At 38.0% G+C, this 21,162-nt stretch overlaps 1 non-coding gene across 1 annotated transcript; it reads left to right on the forward strand.

Annotated features, from left to right (window-relative positions):
* Positions 1 to 10,328: 10,328 nt before the first annotated feature.
* LOC145957651 (small nucleolar RNA R71) lies at positions 10,329 to 10,435 on the forward strand. Its single transcript, XR_014433694.1, has one exon. It is a non-coding gene; the product is annotated as a small nucleolar RNA R71 (small nucleolar RNA).
* Positions 10,436 to 21,162: the final 10,727 nt, after the last annotated feature.

The following is a 21,162-nucleotide window of genomic DNA, read 5'->3' on the forward strand; positions in this document are numbered from 1 at the left end:
CATTGTAAATAATTAAAATAATATTGAAAATTATATTGATTTGGATCATGTGCTAGAATAAACAAAAAATTACAGATGAACAAAAATAAAATAAAACTTTTTTTTATGTGAATAGTAAATGTAAATAGTAAAATTTTTGAAATAAATAGTAAACTTGGACAGAAAAGTGCGAATAAACCGAACAATAGAGTGCAAATGAATTGAATATTGAACATCAATTTATACATACAACACCAACATCTCTCCAACGTCTCTCAATGGTAACATCAACGTCTCTTTTTTTTTCGTTCAACTCTCACTTTTCTCACGTCTCTTTCTCTTTCTCTAGTCTCTCACATCTCTCGCATCTCTTTCTCCTTCTCTTCACTCTCTCTTTCTCTCAAAGTTTCACCATGAGTCTCGTCGGACGAGACCTGCGTGCGCCATGGGGGTCTGGTCGAAGGAGTCGCACGCGTCGGGGACGTCTGGTCGTGCAAAGCCCTGCGCGTCGGGGGGTTTGGTCAAACGGATCCGCACGCAAGTCGAGGGGGACTGGTCAGGCAAAGCCGCACGCGTGCCAGGGGGTTCTGGTCATACAAATCTGTGCGCGAGCCGGGGGCGTCTGGTTGTGCGAAGCCACGTGCTGGGGGTCTGGTCGAACAAATCCGCGCGTGCGCTGCAAGGTCTAGTAGGGCAGAGCTGCGCGCAGGCCGGGGTGCTCTGTTCGAGCAGAACTGCGCCGGGGGGTCTGGTTGGACAGATCCACGCCAGGGGGACTGGTCGTGCGGAGCCACGCACGGGCCAGGGGGGTCTGGTCAGGCAGATTCGTGCTAGAGGTGATGGAAACTTGCTTGGAAACCCGGATTGATGTGAGTTCCCTTCAAGCTCCTCCCTAGACCTTGAACTCCTTGATTCTTCCTATGCTTGGTTAAGGCTTCCTATGGAGGAGGAAGCCTTAAGGCCACCACGGTTGGTGGAGGAACACTCCCAAGAGGCGCCACTCCTTGGAGAAGAGATAAGCCCCTTCAATTCTCACCACACTCTTCTATGAAGGGATAAGAGAATTGGATGCACTTAAAGAGGTTTAGGGACTTTTGGAAGAGAGAAATCTGAACTCTATTCAGAAAATACAATCTCAATTATCTCAAAAGTGTCTTACAAGGTTAGGTTTACAAGTATATAGGAGTAGGAAACTTAGAGAGCAAGCTAGTCTTGACCATGGTTCACTAGGAACCATGGTTGAGTCTAGCTACAACCGTCCAAGTTAAGAGGCTTGGAGTGCAAGCTTCTCACTTGGCTTGCTTGGTAAGCTAACCAAGGAGAAGCTTGTGCTTCAAGCTTCCAAGCTTGAGAGCCTCCAAGAATTTCGGCCAAGTGAAGTGTGAACACCAAGTGTGAACACACTTCCAAGGTGGGCGGCCTATTAGGTTGATTTTACTCCATCCGTTTAGAAAATGGGCAATTTGGTTTAGTTAGGTTCATCCAATGTAAATGGAACCTAGCTAAATCAAATTTATGAAAAATTAGGAGTAAAATGAGCCCAATATGAAAATTTTAGCATAGGACCACCTTTGGCTAAATTGCTAGGAGCACACTGATGTGGTGGAAAACCGCAAGTGTACGGTTGTCGTCAAGTAATAAATATCGAATCACAGGGACTACGTGTTTGACCTAGAATTACTAGTATTTTAATTTGAATTTTAAAACAGATTGAATTTTTGTTTTGAGATGATAAGATCAGATTTGATGGTAAAAGAGATAGTAATGCAATTAATGAATAAGATAAAACTTTAAGATAAGATAAGGAGATTTCCGGGAATCTAGGGTTCGCACAAAGAGTTCCAACAATATTGAATTATTATTTTTATTAATTAATTCTATTCCATCTTGAAGGTAGTCTTAACCTAATTTAATCCTTGCACCTTCTCAGGCTACGAGGACGTGTTTAATTAAAATTAATCTCTACTCTCGTGGTAATTACGTTCAATTAAACCCATTAAGATCTTTGTTAATCTATTGCTCCTCGAAAGCTTAAATCAACTCTCGTGATTTAACACTCAAGTCTGTTCCTTTAGGTTCCGATAATTAGGTTCTCCTCTCAGTTCATCCCTAATTATCTATGATTATGAAAATTAAGATTAATTGTTTATCATAATTATAATCAAGTTCTCCTCTCAGTTCATCCTTAATTAATGTTATTATGAAAACAATAATATTAAAGTTCATATATAAAATATAAAAGAACAGATCAAGAATTGGAATAAAATTAAGAAACTGAATAATGCATTAATAAAGAGGTTCTCAGAGGCTAAGCCCTGATCCCAGAAAAAGGGAAACTACTCACAGGAGTTCATAGTAGTTCTCCAAGAAAAGAAAGAATAAAAGAAAAGCAAACCTTAGAGTCGATGGCACAGGCACCCAACCTTCTCCAAGTGTCAAAAACTAAAAAACTGTCTCCGAAACCCCCAAAAATCCCGTTCTAGGCTAACCTCATCTAATTTATAACCTAAAAGGGTAAAAAGGTAAAACTACCAAGATAAAAATTACAAAGATAAAATAAAAATAAAACATAAAACTTAAAAAGCTGGGACGCGAAGTGAATCACGGCCGTGACTGAGAATCACGACCGTGATCTTCTCTGGAGCACATCTATGAAGGGTCAGTGGCGTTCACGGGTGTGATTGGGAGTCACGGCCGTGATTTTCTCTGGTGAATCACGGGCGTGATTTAGAATCACGGCCGTGATTTTCCCTGTAGCTCAGCATTTCCTCTTTAATTCTTAAATCTTGATCCTGCTCAGAGAAAACACAACACATACCAAGAAAAGCATAAAATAGGAAAATGATATAAAAATTTATTAAAAACATGAAAGATATGCATGATTATGCTATGAATTCTTGTGAATTAAAGTGCTAAAATACGAGTAAAATACACAACATCAAATAACCCCAAACTTGAACTTTTGTTTGTCCTCAAACAATAATTAGCACTTTGAAAAAAAAAATCATCAAGAATTAACTGAGCATTTAAAATCTTCACTCTTAGTCTCACAAGGTCCAATTAGAATCTTAATCTTTCATTACTAGCGCCAACTCTTAGTTTCTAAGAGTTTCATGATGTCAAATCTTGTAAAGCTCATTAGTCAAACGAAGATAATTTAACAGAAATAATTTTTCAATGCTTGTGACACAAATAGGGGTAATATTTTTTTTTTTGTTTTTGTCTCACCTAAAACATTTCCCCAGTAGCCAATCAGTGTAGAGAGGATGATAATTTCAAGAACACGTAGCCTCAAAGGGGGTCTAGCTATTTTACTAAACAATTCCCCAGTAGCTAATTAGTTCCCTTAGTTTTCTAAGGTTAAGAATATTCTCCCTCTAACCTATGACCTCAAAGGGGTGCTAGGTGATTTTTTTTTTTTTTTTATTACCCCCCAAAAGCTTTTAAGCACGAATTAAAAAGAATTTATCTCCAAGAGACTATTTTTATAATTCTCGATCATTTCAAGCCTCAATACTAAGAACCAAGTGCTAGCCACAAAACCAGCTAATTTTTCAACCTTTTGTTCTGAGACTTCAAGATTCAATTCATCACATTCAGTGTTTTCAAAGACGAACAATTTCATTAAAAATATTTACTTTTCAAACACAAATTCAAGCTGGGATTAACTGAATATGTATATATGCATGATTTTTTTTTTATTTTTTTATTTTTTTACTTTGCATGAATGAATGAAATGCGTACATCCTCCTAACCCCAAACTTAAAGATTTGCTTGTCCCGAAGCAAAGAGCTAATGAATGCATGATAGATTATTTTGACAAAATTATAAAATGCATGAATATGCAACCAACCCACAACAGAAAGGAATGCTTGTCCCTAAGCATCAGAGTAAAATAAGGAATAAGAAAGATCTCACTGTGGTGGAAAATCATCTGGATACCGTTGAATGTGCCATTGATACATTTGATCAACCATGTAATTATAATGCTGCTGGCGTTCATCCATTTGTTTCAGCCGGTTATCCATTGATTGAATAGCTGCCAGGATAGCAGCATTGTCCACCTCAGGTCCAGGATGTAGAGGGGGTTGTTCAGGAGCTGCTTCCTCATCTGCAGGAGCCGCTTCCTCAGCTGCTGGAGGTAGGTCCTCTAATGGCTCCAGTGGAAACTGCCGTGTAGCCCGGTTCTTCACGGTGTATGTTGGATTTGGTAATTGGTGGTGCACTCCCGACTGGGTTACTACAAAGTAGTATTTATCATCTTCATCTTTCGCAATGCAGTTCATAGAAGAGCAGGTAGCAAAATTAATAGTACGGCTTCCAGGGAGTGGTTCTAACTGGTCCAGCCAAGCGTGATAGCCAAGGTGTTTGGCTATAGTGGTAATGAGGCCGCCATTCACAATCGCACCGTGGCTGGTATTGGAAATACTCTGGAACTGTCGTGCCAAATGACTGCCAGAATCAATAGGCTCCTCTCTGTTTTCCATCATAGCCCATAAAAGTAAAAGGTCGCTCAAACGAACCTTTCCTTCAGAATCACCTCGGGCCAAAACAGTAGAGGCAATAAAGCGGTGCATAATACGGATGGCGGGATGGCGGAAAGCAGAGGAATTACATTTTCCAACGACCCAATTACTTGTACCTGTCAAACTATACCAAAAAGAACTAGGGTTGAAAGAACTTGCGGTTCTCGTGCTCCCTCCAGTGGGAAATCCAAAAATATTATTGAACTGAGCCAGGGTTAATTCGTGTTCTTGGTTAAACATACGGAAAGAAATCAAACCTTCAGAACAATTTGGCCCAGATAATATTTCCGTGTGGAGAGAGCTCAAGAACTCAAGAACTAGTCGAGGATAAACAACATCATTATGCATGGTAGCAAAGGTTGTCCACCCAATGTTAGTTAACATGAAATTGATATCAGCACGTAAACCCAACTTACGAATAAATGGGAAGTCGAGATACCTGGTAGGATGGATAGTGCGGAAGCGTAATACCTCGTTCCGCTCACGCTGTTCATCGTTCCGATAGAACCTCGGAGGAAGGTGCGGAATTTCACTTGCTTCTTCCTCGTAACTGTGGGTATCGGAAGCGGTGGAGGACGAACCAACGATACGGGTGCGCTTGGGAGCCATGGATGAACGGAAGTAGTGAATGTGGGAGGAAGAGGGAAGAAGAGGAAGAAGAAGTGAGAAGCTAGGGTTTGGGAGAGAAGAAAAGAGAGAATGGGCAGAGTTCGTAAGTTTGAGAGAAGTGAGAATGTAAAAGGAGGGGGAAAAATATATAAGGGAAAGTGGAATTTCAAAAATCACGGGTTGTATCTGTTGAGCGTCAGCAGGGAATCACGGGCGTGATTGGAAATCACGGCCGTGATTCTCTTTGTGAGTTTTCAAAAATTCAAACAGAGGAGATCACGCCCGTGATTTATAATCACGGTCGTGATTCTCTCTGGGGTTTTCCAAAAATTTTCCAGAGAAGATCACGCCCGTGATTTAGAATCACGGTCGTGATTCTCTCTGGAACTCTGAAATTTTATTTTATTATTTTATTTTTTTTTTTTTTTTTTTTTTTTTTTTCATGATGCTTGAGTAGGTTCCTGAAGAACCATAGAGTATAATTTTTCTAAGTGTTCCCCATGGAAATATAACTTCAATCTCTGTGCATTGACCTTGAATATGTCGCCTTTATCGTTTCTGATTTCTACAGCTCCATAGGGATATACTTTTTGAACTGTAAAAGGCCCTGACCATCTTGACTTCAATTTTCCAAGAAACAATCTGAGTCTGGAATTAAATAATAGCACCGAGTCCCCTTGCTTGAATTCTCTTCTATGTATATGCTTGTCATGCCACCTCTTTGTTCTTTCTTTGTAAATCTTAGCATTTTCATATGAGTCTAATCTGATTTCATCAAGCTCATTGAGTTCCAATTTCCTTTTTTCTCCAGCATCCTTTAGGTCATAGTTGAAGTATTTTATTGCCCACAAAGCCTTGTGTTCTAGCTCTACAGGAAGATGGCAAGATTTGCCATAAATCAGCCTAAATGGAGACATGCCAATAGGTGTTTTGTAAGCAGTCCTGTAGGCCCAAAGAGCTTCATCTAATCTTAAAGACCAGTCCTTTCTTGTTGTAGATACAGTCTTCTCAAGAATCTTTTTGATTTCTCTGTTGGATATTTCTACCTGTCCACTTGTTTGAGGGTGATAAGGTGTACCAACCTTGTGAGTGACTCCATACTTTTTTAAGAGAGATTCAAACTTTCTTTCAATAAAATGTGAGCCTCCATCACTGATCACAGCTCTTGGGACCCCAAATCTTGGAAATATAATTCTTTTGAAGAGTTTAATGACAGTATTTGAATCACTCGTTTGAGCGGGAATCGCTTCTACCCACTTGGACACATAATCAACTGCAACTAATATGAACTTGTAACCTTTAGAACTTGGGAATGGTCCCATGTAATCTACTCCCCATACATCAAAAATTTCTACTTCTAAAATCCCATTTAATGGCATTTCATGTTTCCTGGATATATTCCCTGATCTTTGGCATTGGTCACAAGAATTTACCATCTTCCAAGTATCCTTAAATAAGTTTGGCCAGTAAAAACCAGATTGTAGAATTTTAGCTGCAGTTTTTGACGTACTAGCATGCCCTCCATATGCGGAAGAATGACATGAGTGAATGATGTGAGGAGCTGCTTCTTCTGAGATACACCTTCTGTAGATACCATCTCTACACCTCTTATATAGGTAAGGTTCATCCCAAATAAAGCTGTTAAGGTCACTAAAGAATTTCTTCTTTTGTTGATAATTAAAGTCTTCAGGAAGGACTCCACATGCTAAGTAATTCACATAATCTGCATACCAGGGACTGTTTTTCACAACAACTGCTAAAAGCTTTTCGTCTGGGAAGCTGTCATTAATAGGGAGTTCCTCCTTTGTTGCTTGGTCTTGTGGAAGTCGAGAGAGATGATCAGCTACTACATTTTCTACTCCCTTTCTGTCCACAATCTCTAAATCAAATTCTTGTAAAAGGAGAATCCATCTGAGGAGCCTAGGTTTAGCATCCTTTTTATTAAAAAGATACTTTAGGGCAGAGTGATCTGTGTAAACAATAACCTTAGACCCCACAAGATAAGATCTGAACTTTTCAAAAGCATAGACGACTGCTAACAATTCTTTTTCTGTTGTTGCATAATTGGCTTGGGCTTCATCAAGAGTCTTGCTGGCATAGTATATAGCATGAACCTTCTTGTCCTTTCTTTGTCCCAATACAGCTCCTATAGCATAGTCACTTGCATCACACATGATTTCAAAAGGAAGGCTCCAGTCAGGAGTTTGCAGAATAGGAGCTGTAGTGAGAGCTTCTTTCAACCTGTAGAATACATTCTTACAAGAAACATCAAAGTTAAAAGGTACCTCTTTCACAAGTAGATTAGATAATGGTTTAGAGATTTTTGAAAAATCTTTAATAAACCTTCGGTAGAAACCGGCATGCCCTAAGAAACTTCTAACACCTTTAACATCAATTGGAAGAGGCAATTTATCAATTACTTCTATTTTTGCTCTATCTACCTCAATTCCTCTCCCAGATATTAGGTGTCCTAAGACAATTCCTTCTTGTACCATAAAATGACATTTTTCCCAATTTAAGACTAAATTCACTTCAGAGCAACGCTGCAATACTTTAGTTAGATTTAATAGACAGTCATCAAAGGAAATACCATAAACTGAAAAGTCATCCATGAAAACTTCCATCTCTTTTTCTAATAAATCACTAAAGATTGCAGTCATACATCTTTGAAAGGTAGCAGGTGCATTACATAGGCCAAAAGGCATTCTCCTATAAGCAAAGGTACCATAGGGACATGTAAAAGTAGTTTTCTCTTGGTCTAATGGATGAATAGGGATTTGATGAAAACCGGAGTATCCGTCCAAATAACAAAAGTATGAATGCATTGCTAACCTTTCAAGCATTTGATCAATAAAAGGTAAGGGAAAGTGATCCTTTCTAGTGGCATTATTTAATTTTCTATAATCAACACACATACGCCACCCAGTCACAGTTCTTGTGGGAATTAATTCATTATTATCATTTTTAACTACTGTCATCCCACCTTTCTTAGGAACCACATGAACTGGACTTACCCAAGGACTATCAGATATAGCATAAATTACCTTAGCATCCAATAATTTCAAAATTTCTTTCTTTACCTCTTCTTTCATCTTGGGATTTAGTCTTCTTTGAGCTTCAACAGAAGGTTTGGATCCTTCCTCCAAGAAGATGCGATGCATACAAAATGAAGAACTAATTCCCTTTATATCAGCCATAGTATATCCAATAACTTTTCTAAATTTTCTCAACTCATTGAGAAGTTTTTCAGTTTCTTTTTCATTTAAAGCTGAATTTACTATGACTGGATAAGTGGAATTAGCCCCCAAAAACTCATACCTTAAAGATGAAGGAAGTGGTTTAAGTTCTAACTTTGGAGAGTTTTCTTCTTGCCAATCTGTTGAAGACTCAAGAAGACTTTCTACTAGAGGATCTTTTTCTTTACACGGGGGACTTGAATCGATCAAGCAAGCATAATTAGGTTGAATCCCCTCAAGATCTATGTGCTTTCCTCCAACTAGAAAATTCTCCAAGGGATCCCTCAAAATAGATCTCATGACTTCTTCCTCCATGTCTTTAGGCAATATATCAACCCTGCAGCAAATATTTTCAAGAGAAGGTTGTCTAACAGATTTAGCAATATTAAATTCCATTGTTTCATCATTAATGGATAAGGACAATTTTCCATGTTTGACATCTACTATCACGCCTGCTGTAGCCAAAAATGGTCTACCTAGTATGATTGGTATTTGTTTGTCCTCTTCCATTTCTAAAACAACAAAATCTCCCGGAATTAAAAATTTACCTATCTTAACTGGAACATCTTCTAAAATTCCTATGGGATATTTTATAGATCTATCTGCTAACTGGATTGACATTGCTGTAGGCTTTAATTCTCCCATATCTAATTTCTTGCAAATTGATAAAAGCATTAAACTGATACTTGCCCCAAGGTCACATAAGGCTTTTTCAAACCTTAGATTTCCAATGAGACAAGGTATAGAGAAACTACCAGGATCCTTAAGTTTTTTCGGCAATATATGATGGATCAATGTAACAGTCTCTCTATCATCCAATTTCCTTCGGTTAGCTAAAAGATCCTTAAGAAATTTAGCATATGTAGGCATCTGTTGTAGAGCTTCTACAAATGGAATGTTTACATACACTTGTTTGATCATATTTAAAAAATTTTCAAATTGTCTATCAAGTTTAGTCCTTGCTAACCTTTGAGGAAAAGGAATTGGAGGGTGATAAACAGTTTGAGGCTTTGATGAAGATACTTTTTCTTTTTCTAATCTCTTTTTTTCAGGTTTTTCAACCATAGGAGAAGCGTCTTCATCAATCTCAATATTATCATTTTGATTAGACACAGGTCTGTCTAATTTCTTCCCACTCCTTAAAGTAACAGCATTAACATTTTCAGCTGGGTTTGCAACTGTTTTACCTGGGAACTTACCTGGAGAATTGTTTGAACTAGGCATCAACTGTGCAATTTGATTTTCCAGCATCTTGTTGTGGAGAGTAATATTCTCAACCTTGACAGCAAGGTTTTGAATAGAATTTGCCATTGAATCATTGGTCTGTTTTTGATTAGTGACAAAATTCTCCATAAGGTTTTCTAATCTTGAAACACTTTGTTGAATTGAGGGTGTCTGTACTGGATTTCCTTCCCCATTAATGAAGTGATTGGACGGACGGAAATTAGGTTGCTGATTGCTAGTTCCTTGAACTGGGTTATTCTTCCAAGAAAAGTTAGGATGATTCTTCCAACCAGGGTTGTATGTGTTGGAATATGGATTACTCTTCTCTCTTCGAGGAGTGTCATAGAAATTATGAGAAGCTGCCACTTGTTCAGTAGTATCTTCTTTTTCTCCAGTAAAAATTGAGGTACAATCTACTGCAGTGTGCCCTTGTTCCCTACAAAGGTCACATACTTGATTTGTAGCCACTGAATTAACCTTAGCTTTTTCCATCTTGTCTAATCTTTGATTAAGAGTATCAAATTTTGCTAAGAGTAACTCAATATTGTTCACTTCATATCGCCCCGGAGTTCCTTTCCTTGCTGTGACTTCTCTTTCACTGTATTGACTGTGATTTGAGGCTACATTTTCCAAAATAATCATGCAGTCATTAATAGGTTTCCCCATGAAAGATCCTCCAGCTGCTGAGTCTAATATCATGGTGCTTTGTTGGTCCAATCCTTCAAAGAAAAATTGGATGGTAAGCCAACGGTTGAAGCCATGTTGTGGGCATGCTTGAAGATATCCTTTGAACCGCTCCCATGCTTCATAAATAGTCTCTCCAGTGCCTTGTCGGAAATTAGTGATTTTCTTCCTCAATTCTTTAGTTTTAGAAGGAGGAAAGAATTTCTCTAGAAAAGCTCTTTCACATAATTCCCAAGTTGCTATCTTTTCTCTAGGCACTGTTCTTAGCCACACCTTTGCCTTATCTCTCAAGGTGAGTGAGAATAAACGGAGTCGCATTCCATCAGAAACTTCATCATCAAATTGCTGGGTCTCACAGATTTCCAAGAACCCCTCTAAGTGGTCATTAGGATCTTCTGATGGTAGTCCTCCAAAGGTGTTCTGTTTGAGCATATTCACCAGAGAAGCTGGTACAGTAGCTCCAGTTTGCATCTCCCCTCCAGGTATCCCACGAGCTACGGGTGCAGAGTAATCCCGAAGCGGTAAATTATCTCGTTGTGCAGCCATGTCAAATTCTCTAGAAAGGTTTCTTTTCCTTCTCAGGAGAGTTCTTTCAATCTCAGGATCAAGTGGTGTTGGTTTCCCAAGACGTAGAGATCTCTTTTGCATTAACCCTAAGGCACTGCAAAAAAAAAAAAAGAAAGTGACCCGTGAAATCTGAATTGGAGAAGTAAACACTAAAAAAAAAAAAATTATTTATTTATTTAATTTTTTTTTTTTTTTAAAAAAATTCGAATTAAAATAATTGTAATTTAAATCAAGAGACGTAGTCCCCGGCAACGGCGCCAAAAACTTGATGTGGTGGAAAATCGCAAGTGTACGGTTGTCGTCAAGTAATAAATATCGAATCACAGGGACTACGTGTTTGACCTAGAATTACTAGTATTTTAATTTGAATTTTAAAACAGATTGAATTTTTGTTTTGAGATGATAAGATCAGATTTGATGGTAAAAGAGATAGTAATGCAATTAATGAATAAGATAAAACTTTAAGATAAGATAAGGAGATTTCCGGGAATCTAGGGTTCGCACAAAGAGTTCCAACAATATTGAATTATTATTTTTATTAATTAATTCTATTCCATCTTGAAGGTAGTCTTAACCTAATTTAATCCTTGCACCTTCTCAGGCTACGAGGACGTGTTTAATTAAAATTAATCTTTACTCTCGTGGTAATTACGTTCAATTAAACCCATTAAGATCTTTGTTAATCTATTGCTCCTCGAAAGCTTAAATCAACTCTCGTGATTTAACACTCAAGTCTGTTCCTTTAGGTTCCGATAATTAGGTTCTCCTCTCAGTTCATCCCTAATTATCTATGATTATGAAAATTAAGATTAATTGTTTATCATAATTATAATCAAGTTCTCCTCTCAGTTCATCCTTAATTAATGTTATTATGAAAACAATAATATTAAAGTTCATATATAAAATATAAAAGAACAGATCAAGAATTGGAATAAAATTTAGAAACTGAATAATGCATTAATAAAGAGGTTCTCAGAGGCTAAGCCCTGATCCCAGAAAAAGGGAAACTACTCACAGGAGTTCATAGTAGTTCTCCAAGAAAAGAAAGAATAAAAGAAAAGCAAACCTTAGAGTCGATGGCACAGGCACCCAACCTTCTCCAAGTGTCAAAAACTAAAAAACTGTCTCCGAAACCCCCAAAAATCCCGTTCTAGGCTAACCTCATCTAATTTATAACCTAAAAGGGTAAAAAGGTAAAACTACCAAGATAAAAATTACAAAGATAAAATAAAAATAAAACATAAAACTTAAAAAGCTGGGACGCGAAGTGAATCACGGCCGTGACTGAGAATCACGACCGTGATCTTCTCTGGAGCACATCTATGAAGGGTCAGTGGCGTTCACGGGTGTGATTGGGAGTCACGGCCGTGATTTTCTCTGGTGAATCACGGGCGTGATTTAGAATCACGGCCGTGATTTTCCCTGTAGCTCAGCATTTCCTCTTTAATTCTTAAATCTTGATCCTGCTCAGAGAAAACACAACACATACCAAGAAAAGCATAAAATAGGAAAATGATATAAAAATTTATTAAAAACATGAAAGATATGCATGATTATGCTATGAATTCTTGTGAATTAAAGTGCTAAAATACGAGTAAAATACACAACATCACACACTCTAGCTTACTAAGGACACTCTCTATTTTGCTATTGCCACTCCTACTAGAAAAACTAAAAAGGAATGTATTTCTAGGTTAGGTTAAATGGAGTCAAAGTGTCCAAGTAACCTACCCTAGAAACCATATACAAAAGCTACTAGAAAGGAAAATAAAGTGCCTTACAAATACAAAGGCAAAAATGCACCTATACAAGTATCTACTATATACAAAGTACAAAAAGACAACTATACAAGTATATACAATGGAAACTTAAGGGACTAATAAGAGGAACCATAATCAATGCTCATGATGAGCAAAGGTCTAAGAAGCACCTCCTTTTTAGAAGCCTCCTCTAGCTTCCTAACCATGGACCTAGTCAAAGGTCCAATGGCCTTCAAGTGTACATCCTCCTTGGATGGTCCTCCATCATACCCTCCTTCTTGAGAAGGATCTGTCCTCAGATCTACTATCTCATCATCAGTGTCAGCATCACCTGAAAAAGGCATAAGATCACAAACATTAAATGTATTACTAACACCATAATCAGAAGGTAAATCTATCTTATAAGCATTATCATTTATCTTTTGGAGGACTTTGAATGGACCATCTCCTGTTGGACTTAGTTTGGACTTCCTTTGAGTGGGAAATCTTTCTTTTTGCAAATGAAGCCAAACTAAGTCTCCTTCTTCAAAAATAAGTTTCTTTCTCCCTTTGTTGTTGTATTCAATATACTTTTGAGTTTGTTTTTCAATTTGGTCTTTAACCTTCTCATGAAGTTTTCTAATAAAATCGGCCTTAGACACTCCTTCTTTATGTAAATAAGAAGAAGTACTAGGCAATGGAAGTATATCCAAAGGAGTGAAAGGGTTAAAGCCATAAACAACCTCAAAAGGAGAAAGATTGGTAGTCTTGTGAACTACCCTATTATATGCAAACTCAATGTGAGGAAGATGTTCATCCCAAGACTTTTTGTTGTTCTTTAAGATAACCCTTAATAGTGTAGATAGGGATCTATTTACTACTTCAGTTTTCCCATCAGTTTGTGGGTGATAAGTAGTAGAAAATAGAAGTTGAGTTCCTAGTCTTTCCCAAAGTGTTTTCCAAAAGTGACTAAGGAACTTAACATCCCTATCTGAAACTATCGTTTTAGGGATTCCATGTAATCTGACAACTTCTTTAAAGACAAGTCTTGAGATATGGCTAGCATCATCTACTTTGTGGCATGGAATAAAGTGAGCCATTTTTGAAAATCAGTCCACTACCACAAAAATAGAATCATGACCCCTTTGGGTTCTTGGAAGACCAAGTATAAAATCCATGCTAAGGTCAACCCAAGGAGTGCTAGCTATAGGTAGAGGTGTGTAGAGTCCATGAGGCATAACTTTGGATTTAGCTTGCAAACAAGCTATGCATTTTGAACAATACCTTTGGACATCTACTCTCATGTGTGGCCAATAAAACTTTTCTTTTATAAAACTTAGAGTTTTATCAACTCCAAAATGGCCCATGAGACCTCCTTCATGACTTTCTTTAATTAAGAGCTTTCGAATGGATCCCTTGGGTATGCATACTTTTCCCATTTTAAACAAATACCCATCATTGATGTAGAATCCATCAAAGGCCCTTTTTAGACATTGTTCATAAGTGGATCGAAAATCTAGATTATTTTCATACAATTCCCTAATGTTATCAAATCCAAGAATTTGGGAACTCAAAGTAGTAAGTAATGTGTATCTCCTAGAAAGTGCATCGGCCACCACATTACTTTTTCCCTTCTTGTATTTAATTACATATGGAAATTGCTCTAAATATTCTACCCACTTAGCATGTCTTTTATTTAACTTACCTTGCCCTCTCAAATACTTTAGTGACTCATGATCGGTATGAATGATAAAGTCCTTAGTCACTAAGTAATGTTCCCAAGTTTTGAGGGCTCTAATGAGAGCATAAAGCTCTTTATCATAGGTGGGATAATTCAAGGTGGGACCACTAAGTTTTTCACTAAAATAAGCAATGGGGTGGCCACCTTGAAGTAAAACCGCACCTATACCTATTCCACTTGCATCACATTCTAGCTCAAAAGTTTGGAAAAAATTTGGAAGAGCTAAAATGGGTGCATGTGTGAGTTGGTCCTTTAAGTTATTAAAAGCCTTCTCTTGTTTCTCCCCCCATATAAAAGGCACATCCTTCTTGACCAACTCATTAAGAGGAGATGCTATGGTGGAGAAATCTTTAACAAACCCCCTATAGAAGCTTGCTAACCCATGGAAACTCCTAATGTCTCCCACACTCTTAGGGGTAGGCCACTCTTGGATGGCCTTAACCTTTTCGGGGTCAACCTTAACCCCCTCTTTGCCAACTACAAAACCTAAGAAATTCACATTCTCTTGGAAAAATGTGCATTTTTCTAAGTTAGCATAGAGATGGTTGTCCCTAAGAATGAGTAAGACATTTCTAAGGTGTCTTAAATGTTCTTTAAGGCTTTTACTATAGATAAGGATGTCATCAAAATAAACAACTACAAACCTACCTATACAATCCCTTAAGACATGGTTCATTAACCTCATAAATGTGCTAGGAGCGTTGGTCAAACCAAAGGGCATGACTAACCATTCATATAATCCAAACTTGGTTTTAAAAGCGGTTTTCCATTCATCTCCTTCCTTAATCCTTATTTGGTGATAACCACTTTTAAGATCAATTTTAGGAAATATGAGTGCTCCATGCAACTCATCTAGCATATCATCTAGTCTAGGGATTGGATGCCTATACTTAATAGTTATATTATTTATGGCTCTACAATCTGTGCACATTCTCCAAGATCCATCCTTCTTTGGAACTAGAAGAACAGGCACAGGACAAGGGCTTAGGCTCTTTTGAACCCATCCCTTCTTCATCAAACTTTCAACTTGGGTCTCTATTTCCTTTGTTTCTTGGGGATTGGTCCTATAGGCAAGCCTATTGGGTAGGCTTGCCCCGGGCACCAAATCAATTTGATGTTCTATTCCCCTTAAAGGAGGAAGTCCACTTGGAACTTCTTTGGGAAATAGGTCATCAAATTCTCTTAAAAGATTTTGGATCCCCTTTGGTAGAGACTCAAGTTCAAAATTTGTGGCAGCAAGTGTCTCTTTAACATAGAGAAGGAAAAGAGGTTGTTCAACTAGAAGACATTGTTTTATTGAATGGTTTATTGAAAATTGGCTTCTAGGAACAACTTCCTTGGAAGGGACACTTCCTTCCAACTCTATAACCTTCTCTCCCTCCCTTTCAAGACTTAGGAGGTTTTTTTTTCTTTTTTTTTCTTCCTCAATTTTTTTTTTCATGGCCACTTGATCCTCTAACACTTGGGAAGGTGTAAGAGGAATCAAAGTGTGTTTCTTGCCTAGATGGACTAGGCGGATTTTATTGCTAACACCATCATGAATGGCTTGTCTATCATGTTGCCATGGCCTCCCAAGTAGAATGTGGCTTGCGTCCATTGGAATGATATCACATAAAACTTCATCCTTGTATTTTCCAATGGAGAAAGGCACATTTACTTGATCCTTAACTTCTATAGGTCCATCCTCATTAAGCCATTGAAGTTTGTAAGATTTAGGATAGGCTATAGTAGTTAAGTGGAGTTTATCAACCAACCTTTGACTTACAAAATTGTTACAAGATCCACTATCAACAATGAGAGAACATGTATTCTTGAAAATTTTACATCTAGAATGAAAAAGATTCTCTCTTTGTGATTGATCATGTTCTTTTAGTTGGTTGGTTAATAATCGTTGGGCAACTAATAGATCACCCTCACATGGTGCTTCCTCACTAGAACTATGAATTTCGTCTTCTTCACTTGAGGAGGATGAAGAAGATGAAGTGCTCTCTTCACTTAGGATTTCATTGCCCCTAATGATCATGGTCTTTTTTGTAGGGCATTGGGAAGCTATGTGTCCCCTTCCTAAGCCCTTAAAACACTTAATGGAACTAGTCCTAGTATCATGGGAAGGTTTTTCTTTTGATTTTTCTTTTTGTGGCCTTTCTTTTGAATAGGAGGGAGTACCCTCCTTCTAGAAGTCCTTCTTAGGGTAGGGGGTAGTTTCTTTCCTAAAACTAGGCTTTCTTCTAAGTTGTTGCTCTACCCTCACACAAAGTTGAACTAGTTCATTTAAGTCTCTATAGGGTAATAGTTCAACCTTATCCCTAATCTCTAGGTTTAGGCCACTTTGAAACCTAGCTATGGTGGTTCTTTCTTCCTCTCTTATGCCAGCCCTCATCATAAGCAACTCCATTTGTTGCCTATATTCCTCAACACTAAGGGTTCTTTGTTGGAGTCTTTGGAGTTTGTCCATCAACTCCCTCTCAAAATATGGAGGAATGTGCCTTCTCCTCAAGGCACTTCTAAGCTCATTCCAATATTGAATTGGAGGCTCATGATGAGTTCTTCTTTCCCTTTCAAAGGAAGTCCACCAATACATGGCATACCCTTGAAAGCTTAGGGTAGCCATGGGAACCTTTCTCTCTTCACTCACATTGTGGCAAGTGAAGAGTTGTTCAACCTTCATCTCCCAATCTAAGTAATCATCAACATTATCTTTTCCATGGAAGGGAGGAAGGTCAAACCTAGGTTCTCTAAGAGTAGTTGCATCATGCCTAGGCCTATGATGCCTAAGGGGTCTTTGATAGTAGTCATCATCATGGTGACTACTATGAAACCCTTCACTTGTAGATGAGTGAGTGTGTGTTTGATGGCTTTTGGGTCGAGATGACCCTTCATCATGTGAGTTTCTATGAGACCTAGAAGGCCCCTCATCATTATGTCTTTTGGGCCTAGAAGGTCCATGACCCTCATTGCCATGGGGTTTGCTAGTCTCACCCACCACAAGCTTGTTTCACAACTCTCTTATGGTTTCATTGTTTTTTTCATTTTCTATCTCTTTTTTCCTAATATAATCCCTAAGTTCTCTAAGCTCATCTTTAGTGCTCTTATGACTTCTAGGAGAATGATGACCATGCACACTACTCTCATGAGAATGATCACTCATTTTGCAAGAGAAAGGTTTTCAAAAATCTTTAAAAATTTTGCAAAGGAGTGATAAAGATTTTCACAAAAGATTTTTTTTTTTTGTGCAATACTAAGTACTTGGAGGTCTAAGTATACAAGTTGCACTATCAAGGGAGGTGAGCTACAAGGAGCCACTTAATAACCAAGTCTTTTCAAGTGGAAATTACTAAACCCCCTTATACCTTTCTTACAAAACAAATTTTCACACAAGTAAGCAAAGTAGTTGTGTGTGTGTGCACGAAACCCCTAGTAGGCAATGGAAGCCTTCTAAACGAACTTAGAAGCTAAACAAATAAAAGGAAAGCAAGTAAAGCATATACTAGTCGTAAGGTCCTAATGTGGAAGTCCAAGTGGCACTTGAAGCTTTTTGGGACACTTCCACAAGCTATAAACGAAGTATGAAAGCTAGTAAATCTAGACATGTCCTAATGGAAGCCCAAATGGCACTTAAAGCCTTTGGGGACCCTTCCACATGTACTAACCGAGTCTAATAGTCTTTATTTAGAACTATTTAGGAAGTGGTGGAACTTAAACAATGTCCCAAACAACCACTCCTAAATGTAGGTTTGTATACACAAGTAAATTTTAAACAAAGCTAACCCAAGTAGGGTTAAAGAGTTACAAGACAAAGGAAACAATCTAAGACAATTCTTCTTGAAGAATTTTCCACCAAAGGTAGTGAGGACAGGTCCGGAACAGCCTTGAAGTCAAGATGAATTGCTCTAAGTTGGTCTCCACCAAGTATTCACCAAGTTTTCCAAATCCGTCACTAATGGCCTCAAATCCGTCACTAGTTTGTTTCTAAATCCGTCTCTAATTTGTAACCTAAAAATCAAACAATTCTTGGCTGCAAAAATAACAAACAAATTAGCCTATCCAAAGGTGTTTCACTCAGGTTGGGTGTACCTCAATATCCTTCAAGTATAGACTCCTTTGAGATTATCCAATATGTCTCAATTAAGCCTTCCTTCCAAGTGTGATGGCTCGAAAAAGGATTATGTCTCACCAAGGCTTAACAACCATACAAGAAAGAGTAGAGGCCGATGAATGAAAACTGAAAAGCACAATTTAGAAAGGCTACACTCTAATAGGAATTTGATATGACAAAACAAAAGAGAGCCAAGAAGACACAAAGCAACAATTAAGGCAAATTTTAAAAAGCTAGCACACAAAAGATTATACCTAGGAATGGTACTAGAATGGATTACAAAAACCAAAATAAAATTTGTGCTAATGTTTTGAAGGTTTTGAAGTCTTTTTCCAACCATTGGACAGCAAGCAAACCTCACACAAATTCACACAAAAATTCAAGGCCAAGTGCTACAAAATTTGTTTTGTTTTCACTTTGATTTTTCTAGGTTTTCTCTTTTGTTTTCTTTTCTTTTTCTTTTCTTTTTGTCTCTTTTCTTTCTTTCTTTTCTTTCAATACAGAGTGTAAGCACTTCAAACAGAGGCCAAACAATTAATAAAGAGGTTTTCCAAGTGGTGGAGAAAATAAGAACAAGAAGAGTAGAAGTGTAAGTGTACTAGTCAAAAATTTCAACACAAATTGTTACTAGTTTTAGTACTAGTTTGTTCACTTCTTTTGTACACTTTAATTTTCGTTTTCAATACACTTCTACCTCTGTTTTCTTTTGTCAAAACAAGCACAAGACACACAAGGAATTGCTGGTCACAAATTGCTAAGAAACTAATAGCAATTGAAGTTCACAAAAAATTGACTCTAGAACATGTTAGGTCTAATAACATGCATTGGAATCTTTATGAGCACACTAAGATTTATTTAATGTTCAACCAGAAATGACATCATACAAGAACAGAGGTTAACACATTAAGATTCAAAAAGAAAAAGGTACAACAAGGATTTAATGACAAGTAAAAGAACTACACATGACTCTAAGACAAAACTAGTAGATTAAGAAATGTAAAAAGCTTGTATTCTTGTTTCTTTTTGGAGTTTCTTTTTTAGTCCAAATTTATAAGAGTCCAAAGGAAGATAAAAGCAATCCTAAAACAATTAAAAAGACATACAAAGAATACCTAAAGGCACATACAAAGATTGATCACAAGAAATTATAAAATGAATCAAGAAAAGCAAGACAAAGTGAGTGTGTTCTATATATTTATGGTTGTGACACAAGAACCACTCAAGACACACAAACTCAAGACACAAAAAGGAAATACATGGAGGAACAGTATAGACACATATTAAGATGATTTGAACCAAACAAAACAAGACAAAGAAGCATAGGAACGAATTTACCAAGGAGACCTAGCTCTTGATACCAAATGATGGAAACTTGCTTGGAAACCCAGATTGATGTGAGTTCCCTTCAAGTTCCTCCCTAGACCTTGAACTCCTTGATTCTTCCTATGCTTGGTTAAGGCTTCCTATGGAGGAGGAAGCCTTAAGGCCACCACGGTTGGTGGAGGAACACTCCCAATAGGCGCCACTCCTTAAAGAAGAGATAAGCCCCTTCAATTCTCACCACACTCTTCTATGAAGGGATAAGAGAATTAGATGCACTCAAAGAGGTTTAGGGACTTTTGGAAGAGAGAAATCTGAACTCTATTCAGAAAATACAATCTCAATTATCTCAAAAGTGTCTTACAAGGTTAGGTTTACAAGTATATAGGAGTAGGAAGCTTAGAGAGCAAGCTAGTCTTGACCATGGTTCACTAGGAACCATGGTTGAGTCTAGCTACAACCGTCCAAGTTAAGAGGCTTGGAGTGCAAGCTTCTCACTTGGCTTGCTTGGTAAGCTAACCAAGGAGAAGCTTGTGCTTCAAGCTTCCAAGCTTGAGAGCCTCCAAGAATTTCGGCCAAGTGAAGTGTGAACACCAAGTGTGAACACACTTCCAAGGTGGGCGGCCTATTAGGTTGATTTTACTCCATCCGTTTAGAAAATGGGCAATTTGGTTTAGTTAGGTTCATCCAATGTAAATGGAACCTAGCTAAATCAAATCTATGAAAAATTAGGAGTAAAATGAGCCCAATATGAAAATTTTAGCGTAGGACCACCTTTGGCTAAATTGCTAGGAGCACACTCTAGCTTACTAAGGACACTCTCTATTTTGCTATTGCCACTCCTACTAGAAAAACTAAAAAGGAATGTATTTCTAGGTTAGGTTAAATGGAGTCAAAGTGTCCAAGTAACCTACCCTAGAAACCATATACAAAAGCTACTAGAAAGGAAAATAAAGTGCCTTACAAATACAAAGGCAAAAATGCACCTATACAAGTATCTACTATATACAAAGTACAAAAAGACAACTATACAAGTATATACAATGGAAACTTAAGGGACTAATAAGAGGAACCATAATCAATGCTCATGATGAGCAAAGGTCTAAGAAGCACCTCCTCTTTAGAAGCCTCCTCTAGCTTCCTAACCATGGACCTAGTCAAAGGTCCAATGGCCTTCAAGTGTACATCCTCCTTGGATGGTCCTCCATCAAGAGGGTTCTGGTCATGCGGAGCCGCACGCGCGCCGGGGAGTCTGGTCATGAATAGTCGCGCGAGATGGGGGGATTTGGTTGTGCAGAGCCGCGCGAGCGCTTGGAGGTCTGCTCGTGTAGAGTCGCGCACGTGTCAGGGGAGTCTGGTTGGACAGATCCACGTGCGGGCCACGAGGGTCATGTCGTGTGGAGCCGCGCTCGCGTCGGGGTGGTCTGGTCGGACGGATCTG

This window comes from Cajanus cajan, chromosome 4 (genome assembly GCF_000230855.2).
Source record: "Cajanus cajan strain Asha chromosome 4, NIPB_CcT2T_4, whole genome shotgun sequence".
In the NCBI taxonomy this organism is placed as follows: domain Eukaryota; kingdom Viridiplantae; phylum Streptophyta; class Magnoliopsida; order Fabales; family Fabaceae; genus Cajanus; species Cajanus cajan.